At 42.0% G+C, this 22760-nt stretch overlaps 1 protein-coding gene across 1 annotated transcript in view; it reads left to right on the top strand.

The window, feature by feature from the left end:
- The first annotated feature begins 727 nt into the window (after nt 1–727).
- The window catches only part of LOC135100565 (leucine-rich repeat-containing protein 15-like), an 87015-nt gene continuing 64982 nt past the window's right edge, over nt 728–22760 (top strand). Inside the window, exon 1 of the mRNA XM_064003574.1 lies at nt 728–1626. The gene's annotated coding sequence lies outside the window, so the exon portion shown is untranslated. The remainder of the gene's footprint in view (nt 1627–22760) is intronic.

Consider the following 22760-nt stretch of genomic DNA (forward strand, 5'->3'; position numbering starts at 1 on the left):
ATATTTTCTTTCTCTTCCTCCTTTTCTTTTTTTCCTTTCTTCTTCTTCTTCTTCTTCTTCTTGTTCTTCTCCTTCTTTCATTGGATAACTCCTTGCATGTTGTCACCAGGCACCAGTTCTGTCTTTTCCTTCCGTCCTCCTTTATCAATCTCAAAATTCTCATAACTCTCCGCGTCTCTCCATTTCGTTTCCGTTCGCCTCTAGATCTCCGACCTTCCGCCTTTCACCTCAATCCCGCCTAATAAGGATGTTCTGTTCTATTCTCACTAAAACCCCATTTCACCTTATAGTCTCGCCTCTTTCATTTATCCTCCACGACGGACACAGTTTCATCATAGTTTCTGATGTCTCTTCATAAGTCTCTCTCTCTCTCTCTCTCTCTCTCTCTTTTGGTGTGTGTGTGTGTGTGTGTGTGTGTCCCAGTATCGTCATCTGTTACTTTCAGTTGTTTTCTTGCATTTTCTTAGTGCTTAAGTCCTGCTTCGTGATAATGAGACTCGGAAAATGAGATCCCCAAAACACACGCTCATAATCCTTTCAAAATGTTTTTTTTTTTTTTTATTTATTTATCTCTATTTTTTTTTTTTCTATGAATCAGTTGTTTTGTCCATGTTACAGGATAGAGACAAACAGGCAGACTGACGGACAGTGAACCGATTGTTTTCTTTGCTGCTATTACAGTATTAATCCATCTTAAAAGGCAATTCTCATCACACCGCAAAAACCAGAATACCGAACGCTGTTGTGTGTGTGTGTGTGTGTGAGTCCTCCATTTCATATTTTGCACCCACTATGAGGCCATCAGTGATGTCCTCCGTGTCGCGGCCGCACACTCTCAGGCCCAATCCGCGAGGCACGGGCCAGCCAGCGGTGGAGGCTTAGCATGTCCTCGTACACAAGCAACCACCCGCCTCTTGCTACTCTTATTGCGCCTTAAAACGAGAACTTCCCAACTCCTATCGTTCCCGGGTTGGAAAAGAACCCTTCCATTAATAAATGTTAAGCTGGGTTGTCCCGAGGCTGCAGGAAGTTCGCATTCTTAGAGCAGTAGACGCAGGCATGATAAATTTAGGGATTTGTAGCCTCCTAACGAATTGGAGCTTGGCCTGAATCACGTGTGCGCGAGGTTAGGCAATGGAAGAATAAGGGTCCTTCATTATCTCGTGGGGAACGTGATATTCCTCTGACGGCTTTATTAAGAGGCGGAGGAAGGTAAGGAATGGTCAGGTTCAAGCTCACTCGTGCTGCCGTCCCTTTCCCCGCCTGCCTCCCACTCCCCCACCACCCTGGTTGGTCCTCCCTCCGCGCCGCTCCGACCCCTGAGCTCCTCCTCCTTGGCTAAGCTCCGCCCCTCCCCTGCGTCCACCGGAAGCAGTGTGTCAGCGGCGCCGCGTGTGAGAGGTCAGCAGCGCCGTGCCACACAGCGCAAAACTCGGCGAACTTCCGCGGTCTTCTTCGCGACGCGGGAAGGACAGTCGCCTTTCTCTTTGCTGCACAAGAAGGTACTCCCGCCATCGCTGAGTGTTGCAGCGGTGGCTGGCGTGGCCTCGAGGAGCTGGGGTGCTGCAGGGACGCTTCTGGACCCAAAAGAGACCACCGCCCGGCCTCTAGGACGCCACCAGCAGCGTGAGTATTCTGATAATATTTTGTTGTTGTCATTGTGTCGCCAAAGGAAAGATGAAAATGGCGACAGCTTGATTCTCTCATACAACGCAATCATGTAAAAGATCCATTATTGCTTGACTTACGTCTTGCTTCATTCTCTTATTGTTTAGATGAACTTGTATCTGCTTGCAAGCTTCGGGGTTTGAAAGTCGTCTGCCTTACGTCATTGTTAGGATAAGCAGGAATAGAATAGTTGAATAATGAGGGACAAAACATAGCCTGTATAGCGAAATATTTGAGTCTCAAGGTGAAGTTCATCTTGGCTGTAATCACGAGGGTGTGGGCGGGTCAGCTGAGGCATCGGAAATAAATGCCTCATACAGTAGCTTGGCGAAAGCGACAATTTTCTATCGCCTGCGTTATGGGGCGGCGTGGGTGCATCACTAGAGTTTGACAGGGACCGCCACACGTGTGCCTTCCTGCGTGCAAATGTTTAGCGGACGCGAAAACAATGTATGGGTTACCGTTCAACAAGTGACGGTGTGAGGAGCGCCGTGGCCACAGGCTGTTGTGAGAAAATTGAAGATGATGTTGAGTGTTTATGAAGAATCTCTCTCTCTCTCTCTCTCTCTCTCTCTCTCTCTCTCTCTCTCTCTCTCTCTCTCTCTCTCTCTCTCATTCATCTATTTATCTATCTTTCTATCAATATGTCTATCTACTTATGTATGTATGTAATGTATGTATGTATTTATCTGTCCATTTATCTTTATTCATCGACCCATATAATTGAATCAGCCAATCTGTTTATCTGCCTACTTACCGACCTCTCTATCAATCTATCCATCCATCTCTACCTACCCACTTTATCTACCTATCTATTTATATTTATCGTTGTATCAACCAATCTACCTATCTGTCTGTTTGTCTGTCTGCCAGTCTGTCAGTATATGAACTTCCTCATTGTCAGTAATGTCTTTTGAAATTATACTCTAAACTTAAACCAAATAATTTTATTGAGCTTGACCAGAAGCCTTTATAGTGAAAGGGTTAACATTAATTAGTATTATCATCTTCGTGGGATGTTTCTTATTAAGCTCATGATCTGCAGTATATCACAGTTATAGCAAAAGTAATTCTGGGGGCAACTTATGTGTTCACAATGTAATGGTAATCTGTGTCCAAGGAAAAGAGTTACGGTTGGATAGCTCCGGTCCTCTTCGTCTCACTGAGTGTTGCGGGCTGTTCAGGAAACACTCTCAGGTGAATGTTAAAAGTTTGGTAAGTGATTTTTTTTTTTTTCTTAATATTCATTTACATATATTTTGGGGTGATTCCATATACATAATTATCATACTCATAATTATTGTTACATTGTATTTTTAACTTAACCTAATCCAACTGCCATGCGTAACCGCTTAACTATATCGCAAAGAATGAAGCAACGGTGATGATGATGCATTTGATCGTGAAACACATGATGTTCCTTCACAGCTGTGCGTCTCCTGTTTGATGAGAGAGGAATATCAAGACACTTCAGAAACTAAATTGGCTTTTATTCATATATTTCCAGTCCATTTTTTCCCTTGTCCGGTCTTCCTAATACAGAAAAAAAAAAAAAAAAAAGGAAGCAGAGAGGGAAGGATCTGAGTTATGTTTCTGGAACGTCTCATGAAAAAAAAAGGAGAAAAAAAGCTTAAAGGTGGTGTAAATGATTAGACCAATAAGACCAACGTTATTTTCTCCCCTCTCACATTTCTGTTCCTGGTAAGTTTATATATAGAAATGTTGTCATATGCGCGTTTTACTGAGAGCGACAGCTGCTAATTCAGTGTTTACAATTCCCTACAAGTTTATATTCAGAGGAGATGTTGTCATATGCGCATTTCACTGAGAGCGATGGCTTCTAATTCAATGTTTACGATTCCGATTCCTTAAGTTTATATCCTACATACTTTAAAATATAGTCTCGTTTTCATTTGTCACTTGCCTTTGTTTAAATTTATATCATGTAAAGTTTAACGTGTGTGTGTGTGTGTGTGTGTGTGGAGTGCTTTGCGAGGCAGGGAAGTGTCCTCATGCCTCGCGCTGATTGGCTGGCGTCGCTGTAACCACCCACCAATGTAATCACCGACGTACTCTATTGAATTTGCCTGCTGGTGGTTGGTGGCAGGGCGTTAGGGCGCGGAGAGTGGCGGTAAATGCACCCATATTCTGAAACCATTTGCTCTCTCATTATAACTGTCTTCAAAGGCCACAGAGATGATTTGCAGGGTTCTCACAAGTGTTTCTCCTGTTGATAATGTAGAAATCTTGTTAATCTTCTCACTGTTACCGTAAAAACGCGCTTAAAAATCTGTGTAACTTCAACTAGAGCCTTTTGAAAGTAGTCGGTGTGCGGGGTAGAAGTGCCCCAGAATATGGTCCATGGGTGAGCGGGAGGGAAATGGAAGATGAAAAGAGGAATGGGAATGAATGGGAAAGGAAAAACAAGGGGGAGAAGTTTATCGTGGGAGAACGAAAGGAAGGGATTGGAGAAAAAGTGGAAGGAAGGAGAGGTAATTATTACTATTGTTGTTGTTGTTATTGTTGTTGTTGTTGTTGTTGTTGTTGTTGTTGTATTAATTTATTACTGTTATTTATCTTTTTTTTCTTTTTTTTTTTTCGGATGCCACACTAGGGATGAGACAAGCGTGGAAATCTGTGCCGTCCAGCATCGTCTTATTTATCTCCAGCAGAGGAGTCATTACATTCCCAAGTATCCTGGTTTTATCTATATTATAAAGTACACTCCCGATGCATTCTTCGGCTCCAGTTTCGACGAATTGTGTGCATCGTGTCACGGTTTTCCTCGTACTGATATTTTGGAGTCAGAAAGCCGCGTACTTATTGCTGTGTTGCTAGTGCAGGAATCGATGGCATGTGTAGGTGAAATGGGACGAGTATAGCGAACGTAATGAGGACGAATGTCACAGGAATTTTTAATTTTCAGTAATGCAACACGGGCGGGTTGCGGAAAACCTACTTTTTTTTTTTTTTGCAACTGAACAATACTAGTCTAATTTTGTTTTTGTTTTTTATTAATTAATTTATTTAGGTAGTTATCTATTTATATACTTACATATATATTTATTTGTTTATTCAATCTAGCTTCATCTGTTTATTTATTCATTTAGTTACTTAATTAGTTAATTATCCATGAATTTACCTATTTATCTATTTATTTGTTTATTTGTTTGTCAGGTTGTCTGTCAGTTTGTATGTTTATTTATCTGTTATTTTTCCATGTGCCGGCAAGGGAAGGCACGACCTATCTTGTTTCTAATCCTAATCCGTCCACAGCGTGCTTCCTGTGTGCTCCACCTTGGCTGCTTCGCGTGGCCTCATGCAAACTGCTACCTTTTCATACACGATGCATTCTTTTCTTGCTAGTCTCGTTCTCTCTTCCTGGTCCTTCTGTCAGACGTTCAGGCAAAACACACATCATGCACGCCACACATTCCTGCCGCTTCTGTGTCCAATCTCGTTCTCTTCTCTTTTCCTGGTTCATTCAGATTGTCCTTCTTTCAGACGCTCAGGCAACACACAGCTTGCACGCCACACATTCCTGCTGTTGATCTTCTTATAATTGTCTTGTTTAGAATTGCCTCGCTTTTCCCAGACTCGTGAAAAGTGGACATTGCTTATCTGTTCCTCGTTTTTAATGGATATGAAGGAATTAGTTCTCATAGCGATAGATGAGTGGAATTGACTCGGTAATCAGAATGTGAGTGCTGATTCAGTAAGTATATTTTGAAAGATTAGGCAAGTTTATTTTATGAATGGGGATGACAGATGGGGACAGGCAGGCATGTTTTATAGGGCAGGGATTGCCACGTGTAGGCCTGATGGCTTCCTGTAGCTCCCCTTATTTTCTTATGTTTTTTCTTATGTTTTCTTTCTTTTCTGATCCCACGACGTTTCAGTGATAAGACCAGCGCATCCTTGCCTGTCATACCATGATGACTCTTATGACAAAGCGCACATCACCCTGAACACGTCTTCCCTGATCCAAGGCCTGCTCAGAGATGGCTGGCTGGTTGATGTAAATTTTGAGTGCCACAACAGTGAGGTCCTTAGGTTAGGGAAGGTTATTTACATGAAACCATATTGGCCAACTTAGGTTCATTTATTTGTTTATTCGGTATTTGACTCTTTGGGGGAGAAAAAGCTGAGTGTTTTTCATTTGTATTTTTCCTTGGTTTTTCTTTAATACGTTCAAACTAAGTAACTAATTAAGTAAGTAACTAATTTATTTTTCGAGTGTGATGGTTAATCGACCTGTGTTCCCGTTGCTGACGTGAAACTGTTTTGATGAAGGGAAACGTAATGATTCTTAAAAAAAAAAAAGTTGGTTTTCCATTCACAGTGAGTCATTCTCTTTGAACCGCAGTGTGTCGGGCTGGACTCTTAGCGCTGGTAATGTTTTATGTGACGTTTGTGATGTGTAGTATGGCGGGAGCTACTAAATTCTCTCTCTCTCTCTCTCTCTCTCTCTCTCTCTCTCTCTCTCTCTCTCTCTCTCTCTCTCTCTCTCTCTCTCTCTCTCTCTCTCTCTGGACACACACACACACACACACACACACACACACACACACACACACACACACACACACACACACGATTGGTGAGGCCGCGTGGAGTGGTAGGCTACAGGTCTTTAGGGGAATACCCTCATGTATTCCAAGAGAACACTGCCAGCACGAGGAGGCCTCCTTCACTGCGCTGCCGAACGAGGAAGAGGCCTGTCTCGCCAGCCGCTGATGGCGACTCTTTCCTGTGACTGTGGAAAAAGCCAAGAAAAGAGAACAAGGAAGAAACTCTCCCTATAAATAGGTTTGCTTCACTGCGCTACCCAGTCTAGAAGATTCCTGCGTAATCAGGCCCAAACAGCGACTCTTCCCCGCGACTGGAAGGAAAGCACAGGAGAGGAGCTGCTTTACAAGTTGCCAAGCGGCCAAGAAATCTTGTTCACCGGCCACTGACGACGACGCTTCCTCGCGCTCACAAAAAAAAAAAAAAAAAAAGAAGAAGAAGAGACGATCTGTTTCACCGCGCTGCCGAACGACCAAGAGGTTTGTGTCGACACCCGCGACTCTTCCCGCGTTACATAAGCAAAAAATAAATAAATAAATAAAAAAATACAGCGTGAAAGAACTGATCACTGAAGCCACGCTACTCTGCGAGGTGCAGGGTCCGTGCAACGTTTGGTGGGCGTGGGCATTGTGACCCGCCAGCTGGTGACCTGCTTTGCCCGCCAAACCACCCTTAATTACTTCCGTTCTGGTTTATCCTTCCAAGATGCCATTAGCACCTATCAGCAAGCGTCACACTGCCAGTCATTATTAGGAAAGGCTTCAGGCACAGCATCAAGAGCAACAATGTGTGTGAATGTCTGTAGTCACTGCGCCTGTAAAACATTTTATCATCTATTATATTTATTTATAGACTACATCTACTATATTAACTTCATATATTTAGTATCTACACAAGCACCGATGCTGTAGGTTCCTCGATGTTGTGCCTGTTCCTGCACCTATCACCACCAGTAAGGAGACAGCATGAAATTAGTCTCAGTTCCTCAATGTTTGGACTTCGATATGAACATCATACTCTGAAATTTTCATTATGTTCAGAACAAGTTATAAGTGTTTGGTAATTTTTCCTTCTTTTGATGTTTTTTTTTCTTGGTTTTGCTGATGCTGTTCTGTATGGAGGGAAACAGGTGTGTGTGTGTGTGTGTGTGTGTGTGTGTGTGTGTGTGTGTGTGTGTGTGTGTTTGTGTGATGTTTACTAAAGTCAGAAGCTGAGGGCTGCATTACCACCGCGACCACTACCACCACCTCCACCACCACCACCACCACCACCACCACCACCACCACCTCCACCTCCACACCGCCACCACCACCACCACCACCACCACGCAACACAACTTCACGTATATAGTTTACATGTTATTGTGTGTCCTCCATTGGGCCTGGCTTGTCGCGGTAACCAGGCCCATCTCGCGCCCTCTGTGGCTCTGATCCGCGTGATCCTGGGGCTGCGTCCATTGGCTTGCCTCTGGGTTCTGGCTGTGTGTTTGCCCGCATCGATGCTGTCTTCTCAAGGTGTTTGGGTGTGAGATAGAAGTATTTGTGTCTTGCTCTGGTATGACTCGTAGAAAGGTCAGTATAAGATGAGAAGGTATTTGCTTATAAGTTTCACGTCACGCTGGCTAAAAGGAAATGACGTAAGAGCAAGAGGAAAGCTTCAAGAAGTTAGTAGTTTACATGTGACAGTTCCTGAGTATATTAGATTCATGTGAGTCGTAGCAAGGTCCGTGGAAGATAAGAAGGTATTGGTCTGCAAATCTCGCCTTGCAGTAGCCATAAGGAAATGGCGTAAGAACATAAGAAAAGTTGTATGAAGTCAGTAGGTTTACACGTGGCAGTTCCTGTGTATATTATCTCTCTGCCTCCCCAAAAATAGCAGGACTTGTGTTGACTTCTTTATTTAATATATCTATAATGTTTCTCATCCTTTAACGTTTACAGAGGAAACAGAGAACGTTTTTTAGTGTTTGATGAGGTTTGTATGTTGTGTGCGTCGAGCATGTAAGTGAAATTGAAATTCATGTATATATATTATGATATATGAGATTTTAAAGATTTTTTTTTTGTCCATATTTCTACTAGTACTATCCCAATCCTCTTCCTCCTCCTCTTCTTCTTCCATCTCCTCCTCCCCTTCTTCTTCCTCCTCTTTCTCCTCCTCCTCATCCTCATGAACATCACCACCACCTCTTTCTCCTCCTCCTCATCATCACGACCACCACTCACAGCAATAACAACAACCATTGCTTAACCTCTTTTCTCACACTAAGGAGACTGCGGTCCAAAACAGATAGATTAACAAATCAGGAGCAACATTAGAAACAATACGGGATAGATGTAGCTGTGAAAATTAATGGACCACCACAGACCTTCACACGCGGCTTAAACTTTCATTGTTTACCACTAAGGCCACCACCGCCGCCGCCGCCGCCACCACCAGCACCAGCACCAGCATTACCACTATTATATATATATATATATATATATATATATATATATATATATATATATATATATATATATATATATATATATATATATATATATATATATATATATATATTTTTTTTTTTAGGTTTTCTTAAGTTTTTATTGTTTTTATTTTCTGTTGTTTTCTAGTGTTTGATTGTTTTCTTTTGTTTTCTATTTATTTTCACTATTTTTTATTGTTTTTGTTGTTTTCTATTGTTTCAGATTGTTTTCTGCTGTTTTCTACTATTTTTTGCTCCACCACCACCTTCACCACCACCACCACCACCACCACCACTACCCACACGTTTGTCTGAATCGTAGAGTCTGGATCACTGGGTCTATTCAGGCGCGAAACTCACTTTTATCTATCTGTTCATATCGAACAGAACACCAATCAAAGCAGCTTAGAGAGAGAGAGAGAGAGAGAGAGAGAGAGAGAGAGAGAGAGAGAGAGAGAGAGAGAGAGAGAGAGAGAGAGAGAGAGAGAGAGAGAGAGAGAAGTATATATAACAAACTCCCGTGTAGCTGGCTGGCGGCTTTGAGGGTCACTGGGGGGTCTCTTCAGAGAGAGAAGTTAGATAAACTTTTGAAACATTTATTTATCATTAGTGTGTGTGTACATGATTCATTTAGTGCAAGGCTTTAAAAACAGTGTATTACAATACTAGTTAGCCTTTTTAAAGCAAAGGAGCAGATAAATAGATAGAAAGTATGGATAGATAGATAGGTAGATGGAAAAATGGATAGGTACGTAGATTAATAGATAGATAGACAGATAGATAAATAGGATGACTGATAGAAATATTTACACATGTACAAAATATAATGGCAGATACAAATAAACACGTGTCTGTGGGTGTGTGTGGTCCTCTCCGTCAGGGCCTCGCCTGGCTGCCTCCTTGCCGCATTGCTGGCTTGTCCCGGCGCCTCCAAATTCCGTGCTAATGACGTTCATCAATATTGGTTGTGTCGCCATTCATATCCGCTTGGTGGTCAGACCGAGCGTAGGACAAAACACATTACACTGTCACGAATTAATTATAGCGCTTGATCAGAAATGTTAATTGTGAGCATTAATTTGCGTGCAGGCCGCCGCGTCCATCTTGATTGGCTAGCGTCCAAGCGGCGGAGCAGGACGTGAGTGACTGCTGCTGCCCGGCGCCGCTCCCGCATGCACCGCGCTATTGTATAAACTGACGGATGGGTCTTTGATTAGGTCTTAGTTACAATGTGCGATGGAACCCTGAGTAACATGTACTGTGTGTGTGTGTGTGTGTGTGTGTGTGTGTGTGTGCATCAGTTGTTTTTGTTTTTGTTGTTGTTGTTGTTGTTGTTGTTGTTGTTGTTGTTGTTGTTGTTGTTGTTGCTGCTGCTGATGTTGATGTTCCTGTTGCTACTTTCGTTGTCATCATTGTTCATATTTGTAGCAGTAGCAGAGGTAACTGAAACAGTAACAGTGGTGATAGTGGTAGCTGTCTGTAGTCGTGGAAAGACTCGTTGCAGGATAATAAAAGAGAGAGAGAGAGAGAGAGAGAGAGAGAGAGAGAGAGAGAGAGAGAGAGAGAGAGAGAGAGAGAGAGAGAGAGAGAGAGAGAGAGAGAGAGAACCAGTCAGCAATCCTCCAGTTAGGATAATAAGGATAAGAAAAAAAAAAGAAGAGGAAGAGAAAAGCAATCAATCAGTAATCCTCCAATTAGGTCGTGTCATTTTATTTATCGAGTCAGTCTAATATTATCAAGGAGATTAATCTTTTCGCAAGCACGCCGTAAGAATAATCTCGAGTGCTCTTGCTGGATTGAGACGGCTTAATTTTCCGTCATGGAGAGGCTCGTTGAGGCGGAATCAGTTTGCTCCTTATTGGAATGGATGGGGTTTTATATGAACATGAATACGAATACGTTTTACGGAGATTGCGGGGGTGGGGAAATGATTGTGGTATGGAAGATTGTGTTTTGATAAGTCTAGAATGCTACTGTTTGGTTCAAGGCAGCTGGAGGACCGTGCCTTTGTATTTTATTTACTTATTTATTTATTCATTTCTTTATTCATACATTTTTTTGTTATCTGTGTATTTACTTATTTGTTTATTTTACTCTCGTTCCGTTTGCTCTGCTTTTTTGTGGTGGGATGACCATGGCGTTTTTTTGAGATCGCATGTCTTCATAGTTTTATTTTGAGGGCACCATGTCCTTTTTTAAACCTTCCTCCCGTTTTCTTTTCTATTTTTTTTTTTTTTGGGGGGGGGGATGGTTGTGTAATTCCTGATTTTGTTTCGTAGTCTCTCTCTCTTTTTATGTTGTGAAATTGAATGCAGTGATGCAGGTGTCCTCCACTGCTTTTCTTTTGTCTGCATGTCTGTCTGTCTCTGTGTCTGTTTGTCTGTCTGTCTGTCTGTCTGTCTGTCTGTCTCTTCGTGTCTCTCTCTCTCTCTCTCTCTCTCTCTCTCTCTCTCTCTCTCTCTCTCTCTCTCTCTCTCTCTCTCTCTCTCTCTCTCTCTCTCTCTCTCTCTCTCTCTCTCTCTCTCTCTCTCTCTCTCTCTCTCTCTCTCTCTCTCTCTCTCAACTCACATATATATCGCCCTTCAAAACACACAGACATACATACACATGTCAACGCTATCGACGGTAGGTCGCTGCTGTCACCACCACCACCACCACCACCACCGCATCTGCCGCCGCCGCCTCTAGGGTCGTCTCGGCGAGGTATTGAAGTCGTTCGTCACGCGCGGTCGTCTCCTGGCGCGGGGGCGACGTGCCATCAAATAATTTATTCATATTAAACCATAAAGTGACAGCTGCGCCCTATCCATTATATTCTTGCCTATAGCGAGTGCATGGAGGAGGAGTATTTCTGGCCAAAATTTCAGTAGGGAAGGATTTTATCATATTTATTTCGCTTTCTCATAGTTCAATTACTGCCTGACCTGTGCAGCAGCCGTCCTCGCCCCTCCACGCCACCTCACCTGGAAAATTGGCCCTTGGGTGAGGCAGGCAGCGCGGGCTTGATCCTGGTGGTCCTCAGAGGGCGAGCATGCCTGCCCGCCGCCCTCGCTGCCTTGCCGGGCCTGCTTCACGCCTGCGACTCCTGGCGGGACAAGGCGTAGTGAGGGGAGCCTCCTGTGATGTGTCTCAGTGGGAAGGGAAGAGTAAGCCGCGAGCACCGCTTTGTTCAATAGGGTTTGGGTAGAAGACTTTGATGAAAAAATATATCGTTGCTGAAAGAGAATTGGGCTAGGGAGAAATGGCTGAAGGGAATTTGACCAAAAAGAGCTTGGCTAAAGAGAAGCATTTGAAGAAAATCTAGCTGAAGAAGAACTTAGATGAAGATAATTCAACTGAAGAGAATTTGGCGAAAGAGAACTTGCCTCACTTGCCTGTTGAGAAGTACTTGGCTTAAAAGAAATTAGCTGGAAAGAAGAGAGAAAAAAAAAAAAAACTTGGCTGATGAGAACTTGACTGAAGACAACCTACTTGAAGAAAACTGAGATGAAGACAACCTGAAACCTGAAGAACTTGCCTGAAGAGAATCTGGCCGAGGAGGAACCCACTTCAACCTACTTGTAAGGAGCGGTGGATGGGGAAGAACCCTCTCCTTCACTATCCCACACCTCTTACTTCTGAATTAGGTTGTGAAGCTTACCACGAACACCCTCGTATGAGCTAAGAAATCTGCTACAGTTAGTTCTTTCTTTGTTTTCGTTAACTTACAGACGTTTTGTTTGGTCGAATTGGTGACAACTTCCTCATTCTTTAGTTACGAGTATGAGCTAATTAATCTGTAGTTTTTAGTTCATCTTATGTTTTCCTTTAGTGGGGATACAATTCTTTTGACCCGTGGTTACTAAATGTCATCTGATTCTCATAAAAAAAAAATATTGTGAATGTATCTTGATGTTGGGATGGTTCAGCCTCAGTGTGATGGCGATACTTGTTGAAGGAAAAAACTATGAAATTCAGTATTTATAGCTTATTTGCAATTATGAGTTCTTCTAATTTCTTTTGATTTCGTCTAACTAAAGTATGATAGGTACTTTAGCTTTTGGCCTTGGCTTTTTTATTATTATTATTATTTTTTGTTTTGTTTTGTTTAACTGGACAATGTTTAGTCGAGCTGAGACAATTTACATTTTCTTCAGTTAACCCCAGTGCCTATAAGACTGTACGCTATCCTGCCAGTAGAACCTAAGTGCCTATTACAGTTTGTGAAAGTAAAACGACCCTTTCCCCTTATCCTTGTTAAGAGGGCGCGACGTTGCAATGTTAAGGCGAACCGACAGCAGAGAAATCCGTAAAAATATAGAAACAAAAGAGCATCACCGGGAGCTGTGTGTAATAGTAATATATATGGAAATAAGCGGAATTAACTGCAATGAGACTGTAATTAAGACGGAAGAGGATGGATACAGAAAATACCAGCGGTTGAGATTTGAAAGTTGCTACATGTTGTGATTGTTAGGGAGTGTGGCAGAGCGTGGGTGTGGTGAGGGAAGAAGCACGGTGAATAAAAGGGTGTGGCAGGGGTATGGTGAGTGTATGGCAAGGGTGTAGTGAGTATGTGACAAGGGTGCCCATTGAAATGTAGTTTTCTTTAATTTCATTTTTACTGTTAATGACGTCTTTTGTTAGCATTCTGAGCACTGAAAAATACGTTTGCATGGACACTAAAATAAAAAGAGAAATTAGTTTTGTCTCGTCTAGAGTCTAAAAAAAAAAAAGTAGCACAAAAAATAAATAAATAAAAAAGGCTAACTAAATAAATAGATAGTGCCTAAAAAGTTGTTATTGATTATTTTCATTAAACAAGAATTCTATGGAATTTCACTACATTTTGGTGTTGATAACTAATACATTGCCTTGAATATTGTTAATTTAATAATAAAATTATCTCGTCATTCCTCTATAAATATGAGAGTAGGCAGAAAGACCAGACATAACAGACAAATCGCTCTTACTAATACAACACATACATTCTGTCTCGTTGCTTGCTGTGAAAACATGAAGACAGACAGACAGGACAGGCTGACTGACATATCGCTCGTAGTAATCTAAAACATACATACTATTCCTGTTTGCTTTCTTTCCTTCTCTTGTTGTTATTCCTTCGCCTTCTCTTCGCCTTCTGTTGACGGCCACATTTCACTGCCGCCCTTCCATCAGCAGTGACAGGCCTGGAGAGAGAGAGGAGAGAGAGAGAGGAAGAGAGAGAGAGAGAAGAGAGAGAGAGGAGGGAGGAGAGAGAGAGAGAGGAGAGAGAGAGAGAGAGAGAGAGAGAGAGAGGAGAGAGAAGAGAAGAGAGAGAGAGAGAGTTACATAGAAAAACAGGCCACATCAGACCTTGCGGGTCCTCACGAGGTTACCTGACCAAGGACTGCTAAGGTGATAGTAGAAGAAAAGGACAGAAAAGCAGAAGGCTCTCTCCCCACCCTCCACTCCCTCCGGCATAAGCCATACAGAAAAAAAAAAAAAACCTGCCGGAAAGAAATACCTTACGAGGTTAGAGGGAAAAAAAAAAAAAAAAAAAAAAAAAAATAAAATATACTATATATATTATATATAGTATAAATATATATATATTTATATATATTAATATATATATATATATAGTATATATATATAATATATATATATATATATATATATATATATGAAAGAAAGATAATAGATGAAATGAGGTGCCCACATTTCCTGAGGGCAAGGAAGTTAATCACTAACAAACAAACGCTGTTAGCCGCGGATTGCAGGCAAGATATTTATCAAGACGGCGTTTAAAAAGTCTCAGCGGTGTTGCAGTCTATCACGTCCCGAGGAAGCCCATTCCACAGATTTACAACTCGATGGAAAAAATTATTCTTTGATTCGAGAGTTGAGGGATTTCCCAACAATTTTGCAACCGTTTCCCTCGCGTGTAATTTGAAGAGTTCTATCGTGAAATATTTACTGCAGTCCATGTTATCAGTGCCTTTGATGATTTTAAACACCTGTATTAAGTCGTCTCTTAGTCTTCTTTGTGTTAATGGGAAAGATTTAATTCTTTAAGACGCTCTTCGTATGATTTGTTTCTTAGGCTTGGTATCATTTTTGTTACTCTACGCTGAAATCTTCCTAACTTGTCAATGTTCTTTCTGGTAGTAGGGGCACCATGCTTGAACGCAATATTCCAAAAGGGGGACGGACTAAAGAGTTATACAAATTGAGCGGGTGTATCCTTAAATTTATATTCAAAATAATCTACCGATTAAAGCCAATTACTCTTATTTGCTTTCTTTACGACTTCCGAACATTGTTGGCTAGGTTTTAAGGCTACTCGATATTGTCACTCCTAAATCAATTTTTGTTGTCAACACTTTTTAAGTTGGGTACCATTTAAAATATACTTTGCTTTCTCGTTTCTATACCCTATGTGAAGCACTTTGCACTTATCTGCATTAAAACTCATCTGCCAGGTTTGCCCCCACTCAGGCAATTTGTCTAGATTTTTCTGCATTTCTGTTACTTGTTCATTAGAGACTACGGAATTCGCAATTTTGGTGTCATCAGCAAACTTCGATATTATACTGGTAACGACCCCTCATCTATGTCGTTGATAATAAACAAGGAAGAGAACAGGTCCTAAGACTTGATCCTCTGTGGTACCCCGCTTATAAACAAGGAAGAGAACAGGTCCTAAGACAGATCCCTGTGGTACCCCGCTGGTTACGGTAGTCCACTTGGATGCTTTTTCATTTATTACTACTCTTTGTTTACGGTTATATAGCCAGTTTTCAACCCATCGCAACACGTCGCCTTGGATACCGTGTGATTTTAGTTTAATCAGTAAGCGTTTGTGGGGTTTATCTCTTATTAGTGTTTCAAGCATTTTGCATACGACTGAGGTTAAGCTAATTGGCCGGAAATTACATGGTAAAGATTTACTGCCTTTTTTTGAAAATCGGAGTTACGTTAGCAAGCTTTCAATCATCAGGCATTGTACTGGAATGCAAGGATTTGTTGAACAATAGGGTTTAACTAATTCTGATTTCGCTTCTTTTAAGATGCGTGGTGAGATCTTGTCAGGCCCGGGTGACTTGCTAACTTTAAGTTTATCGATGCATTTTCGACACGTCACTTTCTGTTATATTGAAGCTGCTTAGGACTTCGTTGTTATTAAGCTGGACTGCTGGAGCCGCAGGGATGTCGCTGAGGTCCTCTACTGTAAATACTGAGGCAAAGGAAGTGTTTAGAATGTTACTAATTTGCTCCTCGTCATTAGTGTAATCTCCATTTACATCAATTATGGGTCCAATAGTTGAAGTAATCACTCTTTTGTCTGATAAAGCTATAAAATTCCTTTGTGTTCATTTTACTCTGGTTCGCAACATGTAACTCGGTGGACCTTTTGCTATGTTTGATTAACCTCTTTGCTTTACGTCTTAGTTCAACGAAGCTAGTACGTTCTTTATTATAACTGAAGGATTTTAGTCTATTATGTGCGTCCCTCTTGGCGCAAGCATTCAGCTATTTGAGTGGTCCACCACTTAGGCTTAACGTTTTTAGTGGAACGACGATTTTTCATGGGTACGCATTCTTGCACTGCTTTTAAGTATCTATCCATGAAAAATTTCCAGTGAGCATTAATATCTGTGGAGGTAAGAAGGTGACTCCAGTCTATTTGGTTAAGAATTGATTTGAGTTTATATAAATTTGCTTTTCTGTAGTCAGGGACTTTTTCTTTGCTTATATTTGACTCGTTAGCCGTGAAGTTTATATTGAAGGTGATTGCGCGGTGATCACTGTTACTGAACTAGAGAGAGAGAGAGAGAGAGAGAGAGAGAGAGAGAGAGAGAGAGAGAGAGAGAGAGAGAGAGAGAGAGAGAGAGAGAGAGAGAGAGAGAGAGAGAGAGAGAGAGAGAGAGAATAATTCCTTCTGCAAATCGACTTGAACGATCAGATATATTAAATCGCACACTTCCACTCCACCTTCTCCCTCCTCTCTCCCTGTTCTCCTCCTCCTCCTCCTCCTCCTCCTCCTCCTCCTCCTCCTCCTCCTCCTCCCCCTCCTCCTCCTCCTCCTCCTCCCTCTTGCGTGTCCTCGATTCCCAAAGGAGGCAAACGTTGCTGATAAACTGGCTAGATTTGTTCCCGCCGGGCGCTGTGAAACCCCGGGAAGGAGGCGGCCCTGAGGAACTAGACTGGGGCGACGGTCAGTTTTTGGGGCAGGGTGGGGTGAGGCGTGGCAGCGGTGTGGTTGGATGGGGTGGGGTGAGGTGAGAGGTGGTATGTTGGGAGAGATTGAGTCTTGAGTGTTGGTGGTGGACTGGGGGTGGCAAGGAAAACAATCTAGGCTAGGAGTCAGAGAGAGAGAGAGAGAGAGAGAGAGAGAGAGAGAGAGAGAGAGAGAGAGAGAGAGAGAGAGAGAGAGAGAGAGAGAGAGAGAGAGAGAGAGAGAGAGAGAGAGAGTTTGCTTAAGTGACACAGAGAGGGATATTTTTGTTTAGTATCGTTGTTGTTGTTTTTTGTGTTGTGAAGAGTAGATGATGTATGATGATGATGATGATGATGATGATGATGTTGTTGCAACAACAACAGCAACAATAGTAATAATGATAATAATAATAATAATAATGATGATGATGATGATAATAATGATAATAATGATAATAATAATAATAATAATAATAATAATAATAATAATAATAATAATAATAATAATAATAACAACAACAACAACAATGGAGCTTCTTTCGTCAAACATTTGATAACTAACGTTCCTTTACAGATGTACAGTCCTAAAAGAAAACACATGAAATAATAGTAGAAGTTACCTTTACGTCTGCTAGAGTGGGTGCCAGCCTCCCCACGCCTGTCACCTTCTTTTGTTTCATCTTCGCTCCGCTCTCCGCTTCGCTCGGTTGACGAGTAGCATCTATACAATTGACGTACGCTCCTTAACTGACAAGCTGGCACCTTACAGATAAGACGTTCCCTTTGTAGCGTACTTTAATATACCTTTACGTTGCCAGAACAATATATTACTCAAGTTCCTAACTATGAAGGGTGAAGACAAATGCAATCAGAGCTTTAGCAGAGACCTTGCATTCCGCCCCTCAACACCTTAAATCCAATTGGGGTCGTCTATAGAAAGGCATGTTTCCACTTACTGGGAGGGGCTTATGTTAAATTGAATTTGGAATAAAGTATAGAACAATTTTCCCAACCTCTGTTCTCGCTCGTTACAAGCACACGGAATAAGGAGAACCACCTATACATTACCCTAGAGAAACCGTTAGTACTACGACTGGGGAGGGAATAAAGAAAATACATATATATATATATATATATATATATATATATATATATATATATATATATATATATATATATATATATATATATATATATATATATATATATATGTATATATATACATATATACGAGTTATATGCAAAAAAAGATTCAGGTTAAGTAGAATTCCAAAAGTGAACTGAAATACCTGGTGAAAATAAAGTAGTTCCGTGTGTGTGTGTGTGTGTGTGTGTGTGTTGATAGCTACAGTTTTTCCTCTGGTTCCTCGGTGGAGAGAAAAGGGAGGTACAGTCCTCAGGTTTCCTCCAGCGAGATGCCAGATGAAAGAATGGATTAGTAAACACACAGAGAGGAACATGAGGAGGAGAAGGAAGAAAAGGAAGAGAAGTAGTAGTAAGAGCGAGATATGCAGAGGGAGGACTAAAAGATGAGAAGGAAGAACAAATGAAAGATGAAGGGGTAGAAGAGGGAAGACGGAGGAAGGGTGAAGAGGAAGAGAGGGAAGGAAGAAGAGAAGCAAACCGAGAAAGAAGGAGAAAATAAATAGAATAAAAGATGATCTGAGAAAGGAAGGAGAAAGAGGAGGAGGCGAAGACGGGAATGAGAAGTGGAAACGGAGGACTGGAAATGAAAAGATGATGAAGAGAAGAATAAGAAGAGGAGGAAGAGGAGGAGGAGGAGGAGGAGGAGGAGGAAGAAGAAGAAAAGAAAAAGAAGAAGAAGAAGAAGAAGAAGAAAAGCAGGAAGAGAAGCAAGAGGAGGAGGAGAAGAAGAAAATAATAATAATAATAATAATAAGAAGAAGAAGAAGAAGAAGAAGAAGAAGAAGAAGAAGAAGAAGAAGAAGAAGAAGAAGAAGAAGAAGAAGAAGAAGAAGAAGAGCAGGAAGAGGAGCAATAGGAGGAGGAGGAGGAGGAAGAGGAGCAGGAACAGAAGGAGTAAATAGAGGAGGTGGAGGACGATAAGGAATGGAAGGAAAAGAAGGAATAAGAGGAAGATGAGGAGGAGGAGGAGGAGGAATACAAAGGCATACAAAGGAATACAAAGGAAAGCCAAACAGCAACAGATCTCTTGGTCCTTGCAAGGTTGTTTGGTAACTACTTCTAACTAGCTACAGGGAAGAGAGACAGGACAGCATAGCAGAAGGCTGGAGGAGGAGGAGGAGGAGGAGGAGGAGGAGAAGGAGGAGGAGGAGGAGGAGCAGGAGGAAGAGGAGGAGGAGGAGGAGGAGGAGGAGGAGGAGGAAGAGGAGAAGGGAGAGGAGGAACAGGAGGAAGAGGAAGGGGAGGAGGTGTTTATTTGGCAGTCAGTCAGCCATTCAATCAAGCATTTACATTTAGTCACGTCAGTCAACCAGTCAATCAGTCAGTCAGCCAGCCAGCCAGCCACCCAATCTTATCACCCACATTGCCTAATCTACCTCTTCCTCATGCATATCTATTTGACCACCACTATCTACCTACCCTCCTCCTCCTCCTCCTCCTCCTCCTCCTCCTCCTCCTACTACTACTACTACTACTACTACTCTTCCTACTCCCAAGCATCCTCTCAACCTCAGTAAAGAATCACAGGCTTGAGAGGAAGTACAAAAATACATCACAGTCTAATCCCTTACAGTCCATCCTCATACTCCTCACCTCAGTCCTCTGCCTCCCTCTCGCTCTCCCCGCCTTCGCCTCACTTCTTAAAACTGCGAGGAGCGGGAATGATAGACGGCAGCAGCAGCCTCTTGTCTCTTATTTGAAAAAGTTTTGAGAGAGAGAGAGAGAGAGAGAGAGAGAGAGAGAGAGAGAGAGAGAGAGAGAGAGAGAGAGAGAGAGAGAGAGAGAGAGAGAGAGAGAGAGAGAGAGAGAGAGAGAGAGAGAGAGAGAGAGAGAGAGAGAGAGAGAGAGAGAGAGAGAGAGACTTACGAATAGATGAATATATAGTATAAAAAAGAAAAAAAGAAAAAAAAACAGACATATAAACAGACAGTCAGAAAATAGACAGGTATAAAGACAAATGAAAGCCAAAGATAGACAAATAAACTGACAGGAAAATAAAAAGTAACTGACATGGTGACAGATGAACACACATACAAAAAAGACAGACAGACAGACAGACAGAACAAGAAAGGAGGCACCATAACAGCGATGATAAGGTTTGTTTACTTCTTTGTTTACTACTTGTTTACTTGTTTTCTGGTGCACGTGTTTTGCTGATTACGTACTCAAGTCTGTGGGGTTTGTTTGCATGTACGTATATTTGTTTGTTCGTTTATTTGTAAGCTTTTTTTTTTGTCCATAAACTTTGATTTCGTTGTAGATCAAAAGGATTCTCTCTCTCTCTCTCTCTCTCTCTCTCTCTCTCTCTCTCTCTCTCTCTCTCTCTCTCTCTCTCTCTCTCTCTCTCTCTCTCTCTCTCTCTCTCTCTCGCAAAAACCACCGCTTCATGCCATCCACACGCCCGCCAATGCCTGCCTCGCGTGTTACTCTCAGTATCACTCCCAGCATCTATCAGTTTGCTCATTAGTCTTCACTCCTTGACCCGCCGCCTCTCTCTCTCTCTGTGTGTGTGTGTGTGTGTGTGTGTGTGTGTGTGTGTGTGTGTGTGTGTGTGTGTGTGTGTGTGTGTGTGTGTGTGTGTGTGTGTGTGTGTATTTGTCTGTTTGGTTATGTACGTATTTATGGAGTCACTTGATGACCTACACACACACACACACACACACACACACACAGAGAGAGAGAGAGAGAGAGAGAGAGAGAGAGAGAGAGAGAGAGAGAGAGAGAGAGAGAGAGAGAGAGAGAGAGAGAGAGAGAGAGAGAGAGAGAGAGAGAGAGAGAGAGAGACACTAATTGAAGGAGCTCCAAGCATTTTTCTTTTGTGATAATGGAGAGACTGAACTTTTTTTCGGGATGAACATTAAATTTTTAGAATGTTCTTGCTGTATTTGTTGTTATTAGTGGTGGTGGTGGTGTTGGTGGTGGTGGTGGTGAATTTTTTAGGCACAAGAAAGGAAGATTCTAAGACGAAAAGGAAAAAAAAAAGAAAAAAGAAAGAAAAAAAAACCTGCTAATTGTCTCTTCCAAATCAGTCAGTCTGTGTTGATGTGAACGTGGTGGTGTGGCGTTGTGGTGGGTAGAAGTGACCTCTGTTGGTAGTGGTAGTGGTGGTGGTGTGGTGTAGGAGTGGTATTTGGTTGTGATAGCATTGGTGGTTTTGTTGGTGATGTTGTTGATGGTGGTACGTCCAGTGGTGGTGTAATGAAATGTGTACTGTACGAAGTGATTGTGTGGGTATAGTGTAGTGATGTAAGTGATGTAGTGATGGTGGTGCTTTTGTTGCAGCGGTGTGGTGATCAGTGTATTTAGATGGTAGTGTTGGTGGTGGTAGTGGTGGCATTAAAGCAACCCCAAGTAATATATTTTTGGACATCTGATAAACTTTGCCTGTCATTTCAGTTTCAACACCATATGACTTTCTGCGACGCTTTTAGTCCATCCACCTACTCATCCATCTATCCATCCCTCCATCAGTCATTTAATTAATTAGTCAATAATTCAATCAATCAGTCAGTCATCTAGCATCTACTCACTACCTTGATTGAGTGAGTGAGTTGAGTGAAAAGACTCTTAATGTGTGTGTGTGTGTGTGTGTCATCGTAACAGTATCAGGTACTCAGAAAACGAGTGGCACTGGCGACAGTGGCAATAGTGGCGATGGTGCAGGAACAAGTATCAGTGGCGGAGGAGGCAGTGGAGGGGGAAGTGATGGCAGTGGTAGTGGAGCAGTGGGGAGTGTGGCGGGAGAGTGGCTGCGTGGCGTGTTCAAGGGGCGAGCGACGGCGAGGACCGGAGCAGGTGGCCGCTACATCACATATTCATGCGGGCCCAAGTTATGAATATCATTATCCTCACCTCTACCCATTTACCTGATCGCTGACGACCCCGCCTCGATCGCCTGGTTGGGGTCTGTAGCGCCGCTCACTCCCCGCTTCACAGACACCACCTGATTCACTAATTACCTCTCCCTCATATCTGTCGGAGGTACTTGATAAGTCTTGCACCTCTTGCCTGTAGCGTTATGAGATCATCTTGTTTTTGTGTCTTAACATCATTCATTCATTCTTTCATACATTCATTCAACGAAGTCAGTCAGTCAGTCAATCAGTCAAGCGGTCAGTGAATTAGTTATTCGGTAAGCCAGTCAGTCAGTCAGCCAGTCAGTCAGTCAGCTAGTTGGCCAGTTAGTCAGTCAGTCAGGCAGTCTTTTAGGCAGTTAATCAGTCAGTTACTCGGTCAGTCAGTCAGTCATTCACTCAATCTATCAATCAGTTAGTCAGAAATTCATTCAGTCAGTCAATGGATAAGTCAATCAGTCAATTTGTTAGTTTTTTTTCTTTCATCACAGTGTAAGCATGTTAGATATTCCTGTTTCAATTAAAGGCTCAACGTGGAAAACTATTAATACAGTTATTGATCTCTTAGCTCCTCCCTTCCCATCTGACAGGGACACTTAATCTACTCCTTGTCTTAATCACAAAAAGATATGACAGACATTCTCCATTTCAATAAAAGAAAAAAATAAATAGGAAAGACTTTCAATACAGTACATATTTATTCGATTTCTTTTCTTTCCTTTTCTTCCTTTATTGTGGTTCCTTTTACTTTCATCACAACAATAGGAGAACATGATAAGTACTCTCCATTTAATTTAACTTTCAATACGAACTCATAATCACAAGCAGCCTATATTGTTCTATTGTAATACAAATATCTTCTCTAACCTCCA

The sequence above is a fragment of the Scylla paramamosain genome, chromosome 5, assembly GCF_035594125.1.
Source record: "Scylla paramamosain isolate STU-SP2022 chromosome 5, ASM3559412v1, whole genome shotgun sequence".
Classification (NCBI taxonomy): domain Eukaryota; kingdom Metazoa; phylum Arthropoda; class Malacostraca; order Decapoda; family Portunidae; genus Scylla; species Scylla paramamosain.